Source organism: Hypanus sabinus, chromosome 7 (assembly GCF_030144855.1).
Source record: "Hypanus sabinus isolate sHypSab1 chromosome 7, sHypSab1.hap1, whole genome shotgun sequence".
Taxonomy (NCBI): domain Eukaryota; kingdom Metazoa; phylum Chordata; class Chondrichthyes; order Myliobatiformes; family Dasyatidae; genus Hypanus; species Hypanus sabinus.
The window spans coordinates 138912207-138930362 of NC_082712.1; the positions used below are offsets into that span (position 1 = coordinate 138912207).

General features: G+C 39.3%; 1 protein-coding gene and 1 long non-coding RNA gene across 24 annotated transcripts in view; one reads left to right on the plus strand and one right to left on the minus strand.

The window, feature by feature from the left end:
- The window catches only part of sox6 (SRY-box transcription factor 6), a 602254-nt gene that overhangs the window by 505419 nt on the left and 78679 nt on the right, over positions 1 to 18156 (plus strand). The window lies entirely within an intron of this gene.
- LOC132397260 (uncharacterized) lies at positions 2398 to 17013 on the minus strand. Its single transcript, XR_009513320.1, has 4 exons — positions 16827 to 17013; positions 6943 to 7008; positions 5098 to 5252; positions 2398 to 2502 (listed from the first exon to the last, which is right to left on the minus strand). It is a non-coding gene; the product is annotated as an uncharacterized LOC132397260 (long non-coding RNA).

Consider the following 18156-nt stretch of genomic DNA (forward strand, 5'->3'; position numbering starts at 1 on the left):
TTGAGCATTTGGCCTATCAAGTCCACTAAATCTTACACCAATTCCATTTATACATGTACCCATCATTTTCCACCAGATTGTACAGCTCACCGAGCCAATGGATGTATACCTGGGAACAAGTTACAATGGCCAATTAATCTCCGACTCTTGGATGATGGAAGAAATGCATGTAGTCATGGGGATGACATGTAGATTCCACACAGACAGTACCAGCCAGTAAAACAATGTGTTTCACTGTATTTTTCAATGTACAGTAATAAATAAAAGAATCTGAATCTCAAAAGTGGATCAAATTTAAATTTCTGGAGTTGTGAACCAATAGCCCTAATAGCTGCCCTAAAATCTGCCTTTCTCAAAATACCTGTATTCTTGCAGGTCTGACTGTCGGAGCAGATGGCAGTGCCAATAGCTGGAAGTCTGCAAAGTTCTTTAAATACGCAGGTTAGGGTCTGATCAGGATCTAACTCCCGTTCTAATTACACCACTAGCCAGTGTCACATCTAAAGTACTTTTCTTCACACGCTTCCAACAGGTGTACCTTTCCCTCCTACTCAGAACGAGTTAAACTCAAAAGTTGTGGGATAGCTGCAGCTACCCAAGAACTTACCCTCCATTTCTACTGTGTATATGGGATGAAAATCTCCCATTTAGTTACTTCATTGGTATTCTGTACCAGGCAGAATGAATTACAACCTTTAATCCAAATACACACGTTTGTATGTGCACTTCACCTGTGTCACTAATCAGTTTTGACTATGCATTCTGCAATAACAGTCTGCTGGACAGTGAAGTGACCAACATCCTGATTAAATAAAATATACTCTGAAATGGAGCTGTAAAACTTGAAGAGACTGTGGGAAACCTATTTGTTGGTATTAATTGAGAATTTAATTGTCTGAACCTATATTTTCAATGTGATTCTCAGAATTGAGAAATTGCTGGAAAATGGATAATATTACAAGAGACTTTGAATAAGGTATAATTTTAGTTGTTGATCATTCATCAATGGAACTAAGTTAAGAAATTCACTATACAGCTTGTAATTAATCGAAGCTCATACTTTATTGTTTCTGTACAAACAACAATGTAACTCTGTTGACTCCAGGCTAACATCAGAACATGAATTCTACTGTTCCCTCTGTACCAATACTCACTCAGACCTCTTGTCCAAGATCAAAACACCAAAGTAGGGGATCTCCATTGGCCAGATGATTGATCCTTTCTTCACCCAGCTCCTGGCCTGAGGGTTCTTCCTTGCGATGGTGGGTCTCTTGAGGTAGTCATCGCTGATCGTACACTTGAAGTGTTCGCTTCTATAGTCGTTCCTCACCAATTCAAATATTGCATTCCAGTGTCATTGACTCAAGGTCATTTGATTGACCATTAACACCTTTTTATTGGCTCTGCTCCAGGCCAGCATCCATTTATTGCCCTCTTCCCAGCAAGGGACAATCGGTAATTTATGGCTCTTTGTTCTCTTCAGTAATCAGCTCGAATCATTCCAGACAGGCACCAAACCTGACATTCATAAACCTGCATGTTATATCAAAGAACACCTCACAAATAACCTCTTTGGAAGTGATTTCTAGTTGAGCAGATTATCTGAAACTTTACCTTTACTTTAAAACACAGAAAACGAAGTAACTTCATTGCACAAAATGGAGGACATTAAGCAGTTCCAAAAATGGCAGCTTCCATCTCCAAGCACATGGCAGAAACAAAGACTATGATCTGTCTGCTTCCACTGTCCTTGAGTTTGACATTTTCTTTCATATTGATCATTAAGAAGGCCTTAAGGCATGTTTCCCAACTGTAATTAATACTCTTCAAAAGCGTATGCTCTGACTTGATATGTTCTGATTCTGATCCTGATGAAGGATCTCAGCTCAAAATGTCAACTGTTTATCCTCCTCCATCGATGGTGCCAATCTTGCTGAGTTCCTATGGTATTTTGTGTGTGTTGCTCTGGATTTCCAGCATCTGCAGAATCTTTTGTGTTTATGCTTTGACTTTGTTTTATTTTTAATTTAGTTAGTTCTCTCATCTCGTTCATGCAGTTTATTTTTACTAGACTATAGCCCCATGGTCACAGAGCAATATGATCACATTTTACATTTGAACACACGACAGTGAACAACATTCACCTATCCAACCACAGGGGGCAGCAAAGCTGATTCTGCTTTACCCAGAAGTGACACACAAACAGGATGGACTGCATTCATGAACTCCTGACTGGTCTTTCTCCCCCCACCTTAGAAGGCGCTGTTGGATGAAGGATGTGTGTTGGCTGGAACATTGAAGTTATCATGGAAGTAGTTACATCCATCTTCACAAACAGTTAACATCTTCTCCAAAAGAGCTTTATTCCTTCAGTACTACATTAGTATATGGGTATTGCTTTTGAGCTCAAGATTTGAAACCGCAACATCAATATCAGCGCTGAGAATACAATTTCAGTTGATTTCACAAACTTTTGTGCTTGCAATATTTGTCCAGAAAATCCTGCAAAATTAAAATATCAAGACTTAAATCTGTAAGACTTAATCTTGCTTGCTGACTTCAAAGTTTACTAGCCACTGCCTTTATTTCTGGAGTGCCAGGGGTCAGTCCAGCAGGTTGCATGCCAGTAGATGAAACAGCAGTTAGAACATACTGGGATGGATTAGCGCTTTGTAGCAGCAGCCAGATTTCCCCTCATCCCTCCACCCAACCACCCCCCACTAACATCTGGGCAACAGTAGGTCAAGAAAACTACCTCAGACCCTGGAGCTACCATCACCATGTGCCGAAGAGCGTGGGGCTCCCACAGCTGTTTATGTGATTAGTGTTTTGAAACAGCAATAATACAAATTAATACTTGGATACTTACTGCAAGGAAACATGGGGATAAATTGAAAATGGACAACAAAAGGATAACAGAGAGATTACAATTTGTAGTCATCATTTGAGCTCTCTGTGTCCAAAAGGGTTGTATTTAATTAACAGTGGCTAAAGGACTAACCTTCAAGGTGACTTGAAATGATTGGGCTACATTTTCAAATCAACAGGGAGCACAAAACTAAAATTAAAAGGCATCTGGTAACTCGGCTCTCCCTAACGAAGCTGGGCTTCAATGGCCCATTAAATGCTCAGTCCGTCAAAGGGTATTAGTCCAGCCACTCAATTGTATCACACTTCCTTTTCAAAATATATTACAGAAGAGAACACATTTCGGTGTAATACAAGAAAAAGAGCTTAACATCGTATTCTCAGTAGAGTTACCTCTGTCTGCAGGAGAGAGAAGAGAAAAAAGAAAATGAAATCAAGTGATCAAAACAGTGGAGTCAGTATGGATTTGCTGTTCCCCCTCCAGTCAGCCACTTCACCAGGGGAATAGCTGCTTGCAGCTTTGAGCTCTAGTGCATGCACGAGAAAAAGGGCTCTTTTCATCACTGTTGCTTTGTTCCTTGTGGTCAGCCTTTGGCCCTGCCTTTGTTCAGTACTGACATGGTGAAAACAGTGCAATTTCCCAAGGGGGAGCGGGGCAGTACCTACCGGCTGCAAGGGTAGATTTAAGATTGACTCAAATTTTAAAAAATACATAAGATTTAAAAATATCGCGCATGTGTGTGTGTGTGTGTGTGTGTGTTGTCATTTTGCTTTTTGCTTCTCTTGAAGCTGCCTCTAAAATTATTTCCTGCATGTAAATTCAGTCGAAATTCAATAAAGCAATGTGCAAGCATATTTAACGTGGCCAAGAGTGCTGAGCAAACTGTTGGGCTTGCTTTAATTCAATGCATTTCCTCATCTTTTGTCTTCTATTTCTCCCTTCCCCTGAATCCCCACTCACTACCATTTCACCATCCAACCAGTCCAACTCTCTTTATGTTGTGCACTTAACAGGGGCAGTTGAGGAAGCTTGGAGCAAGTTAACTCTGAGAATGGCTGTGATCTGAAAGCAACATTTGATTGACCATCAAGTTATCTGTTGTGGGCTTGATAACTTTGTATCATGGGTGTATCCGTATTGTATCTGATGCTGTATTTCTTGCAGTATGAAGTTTTGTTTGTCTTTCTTTTTAATTAATAAGTTAGAAAATTGGAACTGTAGGTGCTTTATAGAGGTCAATGGCAGATCTGTCCAATAATTCGATGATGTCATCACTTGACCATTCCACTACATAGTTTTGGGTTTACAAACAGATGAACTATCTCACTCAAAACTTTACCAGATAGTTAGAGCTTTAGTATTATAAAATGAGGCAAATTAGTACTCCTGATAGCATCAAGTCATCTTAAATAGCATTCCCCTCATGCGATAAAACAAGTCAACAGATATTAAGCATGCAAAATATCAATAGTAAGTATGCAAATCTAACTAGAAAATTCCACTGCACTATTAATCATGTTGTTTCCTGTTTCATCCTTGCATGGTAATAACAATACAACTGTGGTTACCTCCTCTGATGCTTGTAAGTCATGAGCAATCAGAATTGGGAGAGTTTATTTGCTTTGTACAGGTTAAACAATTTTAAAATACTCATTCTTGTTTTGAAACCTCTCTGTCATTTCACCCCTCCTTGTCCCTGCCATCTTCTCCAGTACTATAGCTCTCCAGGGTACCTGCACTTCTCCAATTCTGAAAGCTTGACTGGTGTAATTGTGCCATTATTGGCATCAATGCTTTTAACTACTGAAGCCCTACACTCTAATTTTCTCCCTAAACCTTCTTCATCAGTTCTTTGCTAACGTTTCATTTTTTAAAACGTTCCTTTAAAATATCAAGGCAAACACGAGGAAATCTGCAGCTGCTGGAAATTCAAGCAACACACACAAGGCCTGGCCTGCTGTGTTCCACCAGCATTTTGTGTGTGTTCCTTTAAAATATCTCTCTGGTCAGTCATTGAATCAGTTGGACCAATATTGTGGCTCAATATCAATTTGACTTTTGATAATGTCCCCATGAGGCACTCTGGAAGGTTCTCGGCATATTAAAAATACCATAAAGCATGATGTTATTATTGTTATGGTGATGGTATCATCCATACAGCTCCTGAAATGGATCTACAAATTTGGCATGCAACATTTATTAAGAGACCACCATACTATACCACAAACCTGGGCTTTGCTCTGGTCAAAATTGGCTACCTTTACCAAGATAGACACATCTTGGGATGTCTTGATTTTGTTCTATTGGGATGATTTAATACCTTTTTCAACCATAAGTCAACCATAAGTAATAGTCAACCATTACGGCCTTGAGTCTCCATCACCTACAAGAAAAGAGAAAAGAGAAAAAATAATTCACCAGCTCTACTTTTTTACCCATAAAATGAACTTGTAACTTGGTCTTATGTTCCACCACAGAAACAGGGAATTATTCAATCATAGAATTATTTCAGCCAGCAGAAGGACATTCAGCCATTATGTTTACGGTGGTTTCTGGTAGGACAGACCAATCAGTCCCATTTTCCCATTCATTTTGTATAACCTCGCAAATTATTCTCTCTCAAGTGTCTCTCCAATTCTTTGTTGAATATGGTGAATATTTCTCTTCCAACAACCCAAAGGGCTGTGAGCTGCAGGTTTTGGAGATGTTACTTTTCTAAGGAGATATAATTTGTCCTGGATCAAACAAATAAAATAAGTGAAGGTGAATTGGAACTCCTGTTTTACATGATGCCCAATGGTCTTTTCTACTGATTCCAATAATCTTTGTCATCGTACAATATGATAACAATGATTAATTCACCACTGCTTGTTTTGCAGCATCCAAAATGGTGAATTCACTGCTGTGTTCTTGTCTTCAGTAGTACCCACATCTCCATCCATATAGCAGCACTATTTTAAAACCTTTTATATAAAAAATGTGACTGTAGAGAGCAGCACTCAAACTAAGACTGAATCAACCATTTTCAATGCTTCTGAAATGGCAACGGAAAGCTTTGAATTTGATGGCTGTTTGTCACCAATCGTAACAGTATATCACTTCCCGAATCTTCTTTTAACTCAGTGTGAGTTTTCTACTTTTAGAAAAAAAAGTCTTGGTTGGAATGGGTCCAAAGCAAAGAATAAAAAAGAAACATTTTCCAGGCAAATATTATGACATCAGATTCATCATATTGAGCTGAGCTGAGATTTGTATTTGTTAAACCAGGCTCCCAGCCATCCATATATATAACAACTTACTCTGACAAAATAAGTCTTGATTTGTATTGTGGATGGTCAACCTTTACATTATTGGCTTTCAAAACCATTTTTGCAAAAAAAATAGTTCAGTATATAAATTTGGGTGGCTTTTGTTGGCTAGAATTTTAAAGGAAATATTCTTGCATGATTGAGTACAGTGGGACAATTAAAACAGAACGCTTTACATTGTTTCTCATTAACTCTTCGCTTGCCAATCTTTCACCAGTTGCAGCTGTCAGATTTTTTTTTGCTTGGAGGAGCAATAGATCTTTGATTTACTTTTTCTTCCTTGGAATTTTTTTCCAGGGGGTGATCCAATGTTACAGTGTAATCTGTTATAGGACGCCATCTCAGAAGTTTCAGGGAAACCCAAGAGAAGCCTGTTATTAAAATGCTGAGCATTTAGTCTGAAGACTAGATTGAATCTAGGTAAAAACATAGCAACCTTTTCTGAAAAGTGGGCAATATTTCGCCACCATCCTCATTGTTGTATCGAGCAATGTAATGAATTGGGATCACTGTAGCCTTAAATATGGCAAATCAAGATACTAGGTTAACAATATATCTGTGCATTGGTGTCCATTTTTGATGCCTGTTATGACAAAATTTGACAGCTCATAGTTTACATAAGAGGAAAGAAGAACTTAAAGCAGCTTATAGATAGTTTTCAAGTTCAAACAAAAATAGATGAAGGTCTGCCCAACATTTAAATTATCACACTTGTCAGTATCTTGGTTAACTTGATAAATGAAAATTACTGGGCTCCCAGTTCACCTGAGTGAAAATGATGAACAACAACACAGAAAGGTTTTTTCTTGGTTTTTCTGCCTAGAAAGTAAGCTGCAAAAAGAGACAAACAGTTAAAAAATGCAATTTCACACAATAGAATAAATTGTACATTTCAAGTACATTTTATTTGTGAGAGATGGAAGAAAAGAAGCTGTCTCTTTAAATATTCATTTAATGCCTATTTCAAAAGAGAACAAAACATGTCTTTTCATTGCTCCCCATCGAGGTCAAGATCCCTCAATGTGGTCAATGACTTTTTTAAATAGACCTTGGCCACATCTGTCCAGCAGACCATGCTGGCTGCTGTGAGGGTAAGGACCTTTAATGGACCCTAAACTCATTCAGCAACATTATCTTGCCCAGCTGTGAGTGAGCTGAGATTTTCCAGAATGTGACGATCACCAGTGGATGTCATCAAAAAAAGTTGCTTTTTAGTGGCTTGGAGAAAAAAAGAAAAACTACAATGCTATTTTTACATTCACAAACAATTAACAATCAGTTGAGAAGAAGGCAGCTATTAAATTAAAAAGGAAGGACTATTCATATCTGTAAGGGAGCTTAATCAGGCTCTCATTTCCAATGCTGATGAATCCACAGTTGCCCGAGGTACAGTGGAAGAAAGCCCCTTTTGTGTCCTGATAATGTGGAAGTGATAAAGTTTCCTATAGCAGACATATGTGTTTACATCACAAGATGTTGTTTGGCCAAATTCTTTGTTCTGTATGTGTGTGGTTCCTTCCTTCTCTCTCTCTCTCTCTCTCTCTCTCCCCCCCCTCTCTTTCTCTCCCTCTCTGTCTCTCTCTTTCTCTGTCTATGTCTCTGTCTCTCTCTCTCACTTTCTACCACCCCCTCCCCAATGCCACAACCCACCCTCTCCCAAACTCTTTTTTTATACTATAGCATTCCAAACAGGAATATTTGCTTCTTTGCCTGGGAGCAATTTAATCAGCTGCTGCATTTTTTCACCCTCCCCAAAATAGCTGTTTTTGTTAACTTGTCTTTAATGCAGTTCTCTCAGTGATGTCTGTGTGTATCGGGGCTCTGAAACTGGAAGTGATTTATCAAGATGTTTTTTCAAATATTTGTTGAGAGCCACAGTCCTAAGCAGTATCCTCTCAATTGTGCTTCAACATACTGCTGAGAGGTGGGTCTACTGCTGCAGTTTCTCACACACAGAACTCCTGATTTCAAATGAATCACACTAAGTATTGACAATTGAAAGGCAACAATAAGAAAGTTTACAATGTCTTCATAAAAGCTTTTCTATATTTATTGGCATAATCCCATACACAAATCGCTGCGTGCTCTCATTAGGCATGTTGGGTGAGGTAGTGTGTGGCTAGGGAGGGGATAATGGAAGTGTTCCACATCGTTGATTGAAGGTCTCTAGGCATATGAAACAGCAAATGTAATGTGGACCATGTGTGTAGGATTCTATGTGTTTCGTAAGATGCAAGTTATCCCCAGACTGCAGTATGAGTTCCATTAATTTGTAGAACAGAAGACATATTGCTACAAATGAGAGGTAGGTTAAATTTTCCCTCCATTGCTTAAAAAATGCCCATGTAAAAAGGCAGTAAAGATGTGTTGTTACTTGTTGAGTATCTGGACTATTAACAGCATCTCAATTGGCACACATAATCTTCTTGAAGGTATTGCCGAGAATTTTAATGTATTGATACTTAAAATGAAAAAAAAGTCATTATTTTTGACTCTCACCCTTAACAAACTAGATTGACGTTTATATTTGATTTATATATCAGTTATATCTTGGAAACTCCAGTGTATTAGTTATGGTGTGCTCAGAAGTTGCTCTCATCTGGACAGGATGTTGAGGTGAATATAAAAGATTCTCTGCAACTATTTCAAAGGGGTTCAGAGGAACTATCCTGAGGGCCAAGGCTGATGTTTACAGTAATCTCAATTAATATTACTCGATTTTATTAATATCTGGTCCTTTACATATATTATTTTCAGGGAGCAAATGTCCATAAATTGGGCATTACCTTTCAACATTTAATAACTGTGATTGCATTTGAAAAAAGAAGTCTCACTATGAATGCTTAGAGTTACGAAGGAAGTTACCATCATTCCAAGTCTTTGTGATTGTTATCAGTTTGCTCAATTTGGAGCAGGGCTTCAAAGAGAAGACAATTTGACATTATAGAAAAATGTAGTAACATTTTCCTTCCTCCAAAAAACATGAACTTTCCCTTTCTCTAAAAATTATAAATTTTGGAACTGAGTTGTGTGCATCATCATTCCTACCTACCACTGGAACTTCACCGGAATATCGTGAGAATCAATGGTTTTGCTGAGGAAGGAATGTCGGAAAAGCAAAGCTGAGACAAAGCAATCACAAATTTGGATGGCATTTATGTTCTTTGAATTAGATTAGATCAGATAATGAAACAAATTCTTCCAATAAAACAGATGTCCTTTGCTGAAGAGGCATCCCAGGTTATATTGATCAAGACACCTGTGTTTGTGATTCTGGAAATCAGCATCTAATACTTTTTCCCAAGAATACCCATGTTGTGTTTCTAAAAGTAAAGAATTTTAATTTATGAAAACGTGTTGGAGAATTGACTGGATAATCCAAGTAATTATTTAGAATACAAAAGACCATTTCAAGATTGGGATTGCTGGGTAAAGATAGATATGTGTTGGAAAGTTTTATTAGGAAGAAAGTGACCTTACTAAAGACCCAGAAACAGAAATTCTGCACTTCCTACGTTTTATAAAGCTACCATTGTCTCTCATGGTCTCTTTACAGACTCTTGGTCAACCCGCTCTTTGAACAAAAGGGATCACTGATGCCAGTATCTTTTAAATGAGGCTGAAGTGATTTTAGTAATGTAACTTGCAAGGTATTTACCATACAATATGGCACTGACCGTGTCTTTGCTGAACTGACACATCACGGATCATCAGAATAGCAGAAATGTACTTCACCATAATCTGCGATCTCATGTCCCAGTATATCCCTGATTAGACCCTTACTATCAAGTTAAGGGACCAACCCAGGATCAATGATGTGTGTGGAAGAGTATGCAAGGAGAAGTTCCAGATATCCCTGCTAAGGTGGTACCAATCTGATGAAGCTGCAACACAGGAGTACATCCATACTAAACAACAAAGCCACTGTGCACTAGGTCTGACAACTGATGCATTAGATCCAAGCCCCGCAGTTCAGCCTTAAATTGAGGGAAATGGGTTTTGGGCAATTAGACAGTTAATCGGAGGGAGCGACTCCAAGAATTATCTCATACTTAAAGATAGCAGGGCCAGGCAAGCAAATGTTAAAGACAGCATTCTGAACCGTGTTCACCAGAACTGCTGATTGAATGACCTCCCCTCACTTCGTCCTGAGATCTCCAGGGCTCCCTCTTCAATCCACCAGTCATCCATTCCTGCCATTGCCCTTCCCCTCTCTATACCAGCCACCTTGCTTTTCTGCTGCCAATACTAGTGCAGGGTTTCAATCTGAAATATTGAAGGTTCTTTCCTCCTATCGATGTTGCTCGACCGGCTGAGTACATCCGGCAGATTGTGTGTTGCTCCAGATTCCGCTATTTGCAGTCTCTTGTGTCTTAATCAATTTGATACGCTTCGTGTGATTTCAAATGCCTGAGAGCCTACAGCAAAGACCACTGGACCAGACAACACCCCAGCTGTAATACTAAAGACCTGTGTTCCAGAAGTAGCAATGCCTCTAGCTGAGGTAATTCTGTACAGTTACAAACATGACATCTGTCCATCAATGCAAAAAAAGGACAAATTTAGCCTGACTAATTACTATCCCGTTGGTCTCCTGTCAACATGGTGAAAGGTGCTATTGGCTGTGCTATCAGGTGGTTGCTCATTCACCAACAACAACCTACACGCTGATGTCTCATTTAGATTTTGCCTCAATGCAGACCTGGTCCGAGCAAGGACTAAAGCACTGAGTTCCAAAGTTGAGGTGGGAGTGACTTCTGTTAATTTCAAGATAGCTTTTGTCCAAGCATAGGTTCAATGGGTCTTGGTAAAAGTGAACAGAACAGCAGTTTTGCACCTGTACTATTCCAACATTATCTTTCAAATTCACAACCTTTAACAAAAGAGGCCCAAGGACTTTAGGCACTGACAGCTCCACATCTGTAGATTTCCCTCAAAGTCCTACACTATCCTACTCTCGTTCAGGCACTCATCCCCCTGAACTAATTGGCCTTTCCTAGCAACCACATTGATGGTTGCTTGGTATTTAATGTTGACTTGTCACGGCTATTGTTATCACCGTCATGGATTTTAACACCTGATCTCATTATGTGGATTAGAAACAGAAACAGGTTTATTAACACTGACATACATTGTGAAATTTGTTTTGTGGCAGAAGTACAGTGCAAGACATAAAAATCTCTAAGTTACAAGAAATACAGAAATAAATAATGCAAAGGAGGAATAATGAGGTAGTTTGCATGGATTTGTGGTCCGTTCAGAAATCTAATGGCAGAACGGAAGAAGCCGTTAATAAGACATTGAGTGTAGGTCTTCAGTCTCTGTACCTCCTATCCGATGGTAATTATTAAAAGAAAGCTTGTCGCCAATAATGAAGGCCCTTTCTGGTGGATGCTGCCTTTTTGAGGCACCACCTGTTGAGATGTCCAAATGGTGGGGATTGTGGCTCTGATGGACCTGACTGAGTTTAAAGCTCTCTGCAGCATCTTTTGATCCTGAACATTGGGGCTTCCACATGAGGGGGTAATGCTAACAGTCAGCTTGATCTCCAAAGAACATCTGTAGAAATTTTCAAGAGTATTTTGGTGACATACCAAATCTCCTCAAACACTTAATGAAGTAGAGCTGCTGGTGTGTCTCCTTTGTGATGACACCAATCTGTTAGGATAGATCCTTAGAGATGTTGACAGTTAAGAACTTAAAGTGCCTCACCCTTTGCACCACTCATCCTTCAATGAGAACTAGTAATGTGTTCTCCCAACTTCCCCAAGTGGTTGTCAATTCATGGCGACCCTATGGATTGTGTAGTTGTCCCTAGGGTTTTAGGGTTTTCCAAGGTATAGAAGTAGATAGCCAGGCCTTTTCTCCGCACAGATACTGCTGCTGCCCAGGTTGGGACCCGACTGGATTCGAACTCAGGACCATCTGCTTCAAAGTCCAATGCAGATGCCACTACACCACCGGCCAGCCCAATCTCCACTTACTGAAGTCCAGAACCAAATTCTTTGTCTTGCTGATCTTGCATGCAAGATTGTTTTTGTGATACCATGTAAGCAGCCTATCTATCTCACTCCTGTACCTCTCCTTGTTGCCATCTGAGATTCTGCTATCAACAGCAGTGTCATCAGTGAATTTATAAATGGCATTTGAACTGTGTCTAGCTATACAGTCATGAGTGTAGAAAGAGTAGAGCAGTGAGCTAAGCACGCATTCTCGAGGTGTGCCTACGAATGTCAGTGAGGAGGGGTATCATTACCAATCTGTATGTATTGAATTAGTTAGTTCACTTTACCTTAGTGTTGCATTGGATCTGAAGTAGAAAGTATTTGTTCTCCTTAAAACTTGTGTACTAGAAATGACAGTAAACAATTTTGAATCAATAAGTAGCTTTTATGAGTATCTGGGAATACGCACTTCAGGTCTGCTGGTTCCTTCAAGTCTGACATAGTGAAAAGGGGGAAGAGGTCCTGTGTGGTGAGTGTGGGGAGTTAGGGAAGAGGCTGAGGAGCAGGACCTCCAAGATAGAATTACTGATGTTGTGGGCTGTTGATGGAGAGAACTGTCAGTTTCGTGGGGCAAGTGCAAGAGAGCTGAAGAAAATTGATAGTGATGAGGATTAGGCAGGTGTCAGGACTACTGTGGTGGATGATGGTGGGGTAGCCAGACGTATAGCGTTATAAAGAGGCTTCATATAGGTTTCTGGACATGAGAAAACCAAAGTAGTTGAGTGGTTGTGCCGGGTGCTGTCTGTGAGATCACTGGGGAAGGGCCGTGTTGGAGTAAAGGGGAACAGAGATGGTCAGAGTGGATGGCATGGGGAGGGTGGCAGTCAGAGAGATCACTGCTGTGGTAAAATGCGGTGATGTTGAGGATTGTTAATGACAGGAGGAGAAAAATAATGATGATCTATAATAGTGGAATTATAAAGAAAGTACCTACTTGTGGCAAGGTGGACGACTGAAACATTCAAGCAGCAGCCCAAATAATGTGGAACACGGTAGCAGATAGAAAAGAAGGCTTCAGTCTTTTTATTCCAAATTCATTGCACTCAATAGAATTTTGTGCAAGTGACTTTGGACCAGTATTATGTGCTGTTTAATGACAGTGTGCATGCACAGATAGAGGTCTCCATTTAATGACACACGTGGGTGCACCAATATATCTGCTCCTATTTGAAAATGGCCCTTGAATCCCAAAGGTTTGAACACTACTCCACTAGCTGGTGATTGCCCCCAGAGAAGATCGTGTATTATCCTGCATACTGGAGTATATGTTGCCTGCGCTGCACCTTAAGGCTGTGACAGAAACACAGAGAACCAAAAACTCATTATGTTTAGAAATACTGACTAGAGGATTTTTTAAAAAGCCTTCTGAAAAATGTTTACAATCATTTAATGGCAAAATTAAATTATGATTTAGTTTCCTGTAAGAAAATCGTTTACATTCTAGAAATAATTCTTCCACAAGATGACTTAAAAGTTTTGGTGGAGAATGCACAGACTATCTAATTTTCTCTCCTTTTAAAGTAAAGCTTTAGATAGTCAGTGAATGCATTTCTTTGGCAGTGAGTTCACATTAAAAAAAATAAATTTATTACATCCACAACAAGTTAATAAAGGGACAGTGTTTATGACAGAGGAAATGAGATGGAAACCGAAAAGTTTGGGAGATGGAAACATACAAAGAACGTACAGGTTTTTGAAGTAAATGTTAGAGAAAGGCAACAAAATTCTGTTGTTAAAGTTCATCACAGCCTCCCTGCCCCCCTCTCCATCACTTCCTACAGACCTGCAACCTTGGTAAATTTGGTATATTCCTCAATATTTAAACCATTGCTATTGCTATTGCTGTGTCTCCAATCATGAAAGGGTCTACGCTGAGGCCTGAAGTGTCCCTTCTTTCTTTTTATGTCATTCCATAAAACTTAACTCTTTTTTCTCTCTTATCTCCATATAGGGCCTGGTGCTTAATTTTGTCTGGTATACGTCTATGAAATGCCCTTGAGGATTTTTACTAAGTTAAGATGCTATGTAAATGTGAATTGTTGTTTGGAGCATGTGTGATAGTGCGTGTGTGCACTGATGCAAAAACATTTCTGACCATTGCCTTCTCTGTACTGTAATGCAAATGGCTCTAGATTCTCCAGAGATCCACTTCAGTATAAACACAATGCTAGATGTGCAACATATGACCAGGAGCAGCACAAGAAGCTGTTGGTTAAATAAAGTAGCAAACCTCAATTACACAAAGTGTAAAGAACAAAAGCTGAGTGTCCAATTACACATTAAGTGTCTATGCAGTATGTTGAGGCACAAAATACAGCAATACTAATGGCTTTGGATGTAGTAAGTTGTGGAAAGAGGCAGAAATAGGGGAAGCTTTCTCCAGGATTTAAATCAATAGTAGCCCAGGCCTAACTAGTGCGTCAGTAGTCTACAGGGAACTACCCTATCCCCATGGATTGCACAGTCAGCAAGACACTATTGTAATAGGCTTGAGACAAAGAAACTGAAGCTATTTATTTTGTTCTTAAAGCATATCATGTACTGATCTCAAAAAATAGCCAAATGTCTGCGGAAGAGTTTAAATACATATTATGTGATCCATGAACGTTTCTGAGTTTGTAAATCCCTGTTTTGACTCATATGCTGAATCCTATTTTTAACTTAAGATATTATAAGTGATGTGGTCCGGGAAAAGGCTTTTGTACGTCCATTGGAGAATTCCTCAACAACCTACTGATTTGTTATTTTTGTCTCCATATCCACCTTTACTTACACAAGTCCATTCAGAATATGTGCACCCAACATGACATCTGGATGCCTGTGGGTTGGAATACTGGATTACAGCAAAAAATACCACAGACACTGCATGCTAACAGTGGCTGAAGTAAATGCTTACTTAAACAAGCTAGGTGATATGCGATTGGGAAATTTTGCAGTGTCTAAAATTAAAATGGTATGATCAGGTAGCAATTCAAACATGAATTAAATAACATAACAAAACTCAACATGTTCCAGTACTACTGGGAGGATCAATCCTGTCTGTGCTTTGTATTGCACAGTTACCATAGCCATAAATATGCCTTGTAAAACAACAAAATGTGTTGTAATGCATACAGTATTACTTTGCATCAAAATGTGCTTCCCAGCCCCCATTACAACCTGCATCTAACTGCAAATTTCTCCCCTGATTTTGGAAAGTGTTCTTCTCTGAAATGTAGTGTTATATAAGGAATCAAACAAACATTTGCCTGATGGCTATTCGTAATGAGTGAGCTCAGATTATCAGACTATTTATTCCACTATAGAGGGCTTCACAGAATTAAACACAAGCTGGAAGTCAGAAAAGGGAACACTCCTGATTTAAGAGCACTCCGGTCAGTAAAACTGTCCTTCTGGAAGTGGGTTTGAAATGACCTCACCTGGCCTGATAATGATACTCTCAATGTGCCTTCTATTTACTTATTGCACTGAATAAGCTTCTTTAAATAACAAAGCTGATGTGGTTAAAGTTGGCAGGGTCACATTTCCAAGTACACTCTCCTCTTGGTCATCATTCCTTCCCCCTCCACAGTATGTTATTAATGGTTCAAAGGACATTCCAAATCCCACCTCCCAAGGCCAAGGAATGATATCAAGGACCCAAATGAGCTAAATGATGGAGGATCAGAAAACATTCACATTTAGGAGCAAGAATAACTATTCAACTTATCTGAGTTGGCATGTTAGTTCCATGTTCACCCACTCAAGGCAAGACCAGTTTCAATGAAAGCTGAACATTATGTTGATACTATGTTATAGCTTATAATAGCAGTGTGAGTAGATCTACTTAAAGACGTGTTAGTCCACAGAGATTTCTCTTCCTTTGTTGCTGGGAGAATCTCTGCATCTGAGAGATTAAATAATACCAACAGAGGACTAGACAAATCTCAAGAAATGCTCACTAAAGCTGTGCAGTTCTGCGTTGGATCCGATCCAGTGTAAAGAAAAGCTTCTTTTAGTTAAACCCTGATTGTCCTTTGCCAGAAAGCATAGCGTTCATGTTCCAGAGCAGACATTGATTAGAAAAAAAATGCAATGGTTCCACTCTCATCCTAACATTGTAAGATGTAAAGAGTACTGTACTCAAATGAAACATCAGCATATTATTGTGGGAAATTATTTTTATTGTGTTTTTTTTCCAAGGGGGCATAGTTTTAAGGTGCATGGAAATAGGTACCGAGGGGATGTCAGGGGTAAGTTTTTCACACAGAGAGTGCTGGGTGTGCACACACTGTCGGCAGTGGCGGCGGAAACAGATACGATAGAATCTTTTAAGAGCCTCTTAGATAATACATGGAGTTTAGAAAAATAGAGGGCTATGCAGTAGGGAAATTCTAGGCCGTTTCTAGAGTAGGTTACATGGTCGGCACAACATTGTGGGCCAAAGGGCCTGTAATGTGCTGTAGATTTCTACATTCTATGTTCTATAAAATAAAACTGTGTTCACAACCCCCAGAAAGTAAAACATACGAATCAGAAATAGAAGCCAGACCATCCAGCCCTTTGAGCCTTTTCCGTAATTCATCAAGATGATGACTGATCTTCTATCTCAGCATCACTTTCCTGCACCATGCCCAAGAGTCTAGAAACCTATTCATTTGTCACCTGAATGCACCCAGTGGCCGAGCTTCCACGTCTGCCTGATGTAGATAATTCCAAAGACTGGCCATTCCCTGACTCAAGAAATTTCTCATCACGTCATTCATGAATGGTGTATCCCTTGTTCTGAGACGTTGACCTGTGGTTCGAGAATTCTCAGCCAGAAATATTATCTTGTCCACCAGTTGATTGAACCCTGTAAGACTTTGCAAGTTAGTAAGTATGAAAAATTCAAGTGACTCTCTACAAATGTTCACTGTTCAAGCATTAACATATACTCGGTACCTTTTATTTGTTTTTTTGTCCTGGGGAAGCAATAGTTGGAAAAGATTCCTGATGGTGGGTGTGGCTCATTAGTTTGTATTTACCTCCTTATCTTTATTTGAGAGTTCTTAGAAGGTGGAATCTACTACCACCTCCTGGCATGATGAGTGAATAGAATGATACAATTAAGGAAATGAGAAAGAGAGGATCACTCTGATGGAAAAACAAGAAGATGGGAGCATAAACATCTAGAATGCATACTTCTCCAAATAACCTATTATTGTGATGTCATTTCTGTCTTAAAAAATTACAATAGACACACTCTCATCCTAACATTGTAAAATGTACGGATTACTCGAATGAAACAGCAATATATTATTGTGGAAGTTATTTTTATTGTGTTCTTTTCCTAGCTAACAACTGCAGAAATCAATAATAGACAAGGTGACCTCAGGATATTCCTGAAGTACATAGAGTCTCTGGGTAGAGATCTGACTTTGCAAGATGGTGATTTGTTAGCAACAATGGTTGTTATATTCACACATATGGTTAATGCACACTCTACAAATTAAATATGTAGATAATATGCAGATCCTTTACCCACACTGTGCATGATACAAATCACTTGTATGTACAGTGATGTGTACTTGCTGTACATGGTTCTGAAACAGAGTGGGAACGAAGAGATGTTAAGAGGTGAGGATAAAGACTCTTGGAATAAGCAAAGAGGAGTGTTTTAAGAAGCACTTACAAAATGAGAGCTGAAGCAGAGAGGTCTGGCAAGAAAATTCCAGAGAACAGCCTTATGATGGGTCATCAAGCAGTAGGGGAGTGGAGGAGCATAAGTTAGTGCAGAGGAGATATATTCTATTTAGCAGCATTGCAATCACTCACAGCGACAACAAAAACTTACTAATGGAAATAAAACAACGATTCATGGTAAATGAGATGAGGAACAGGAGACAATCTCAAAATGCAAATAACGTCGGCAGCTTAAGGGAGGACAAGCTTTATGTTTCTGAGCTGTGGAATAACTATTTTCATGGTAGCTCAACAGCCCACCAAGTAAATA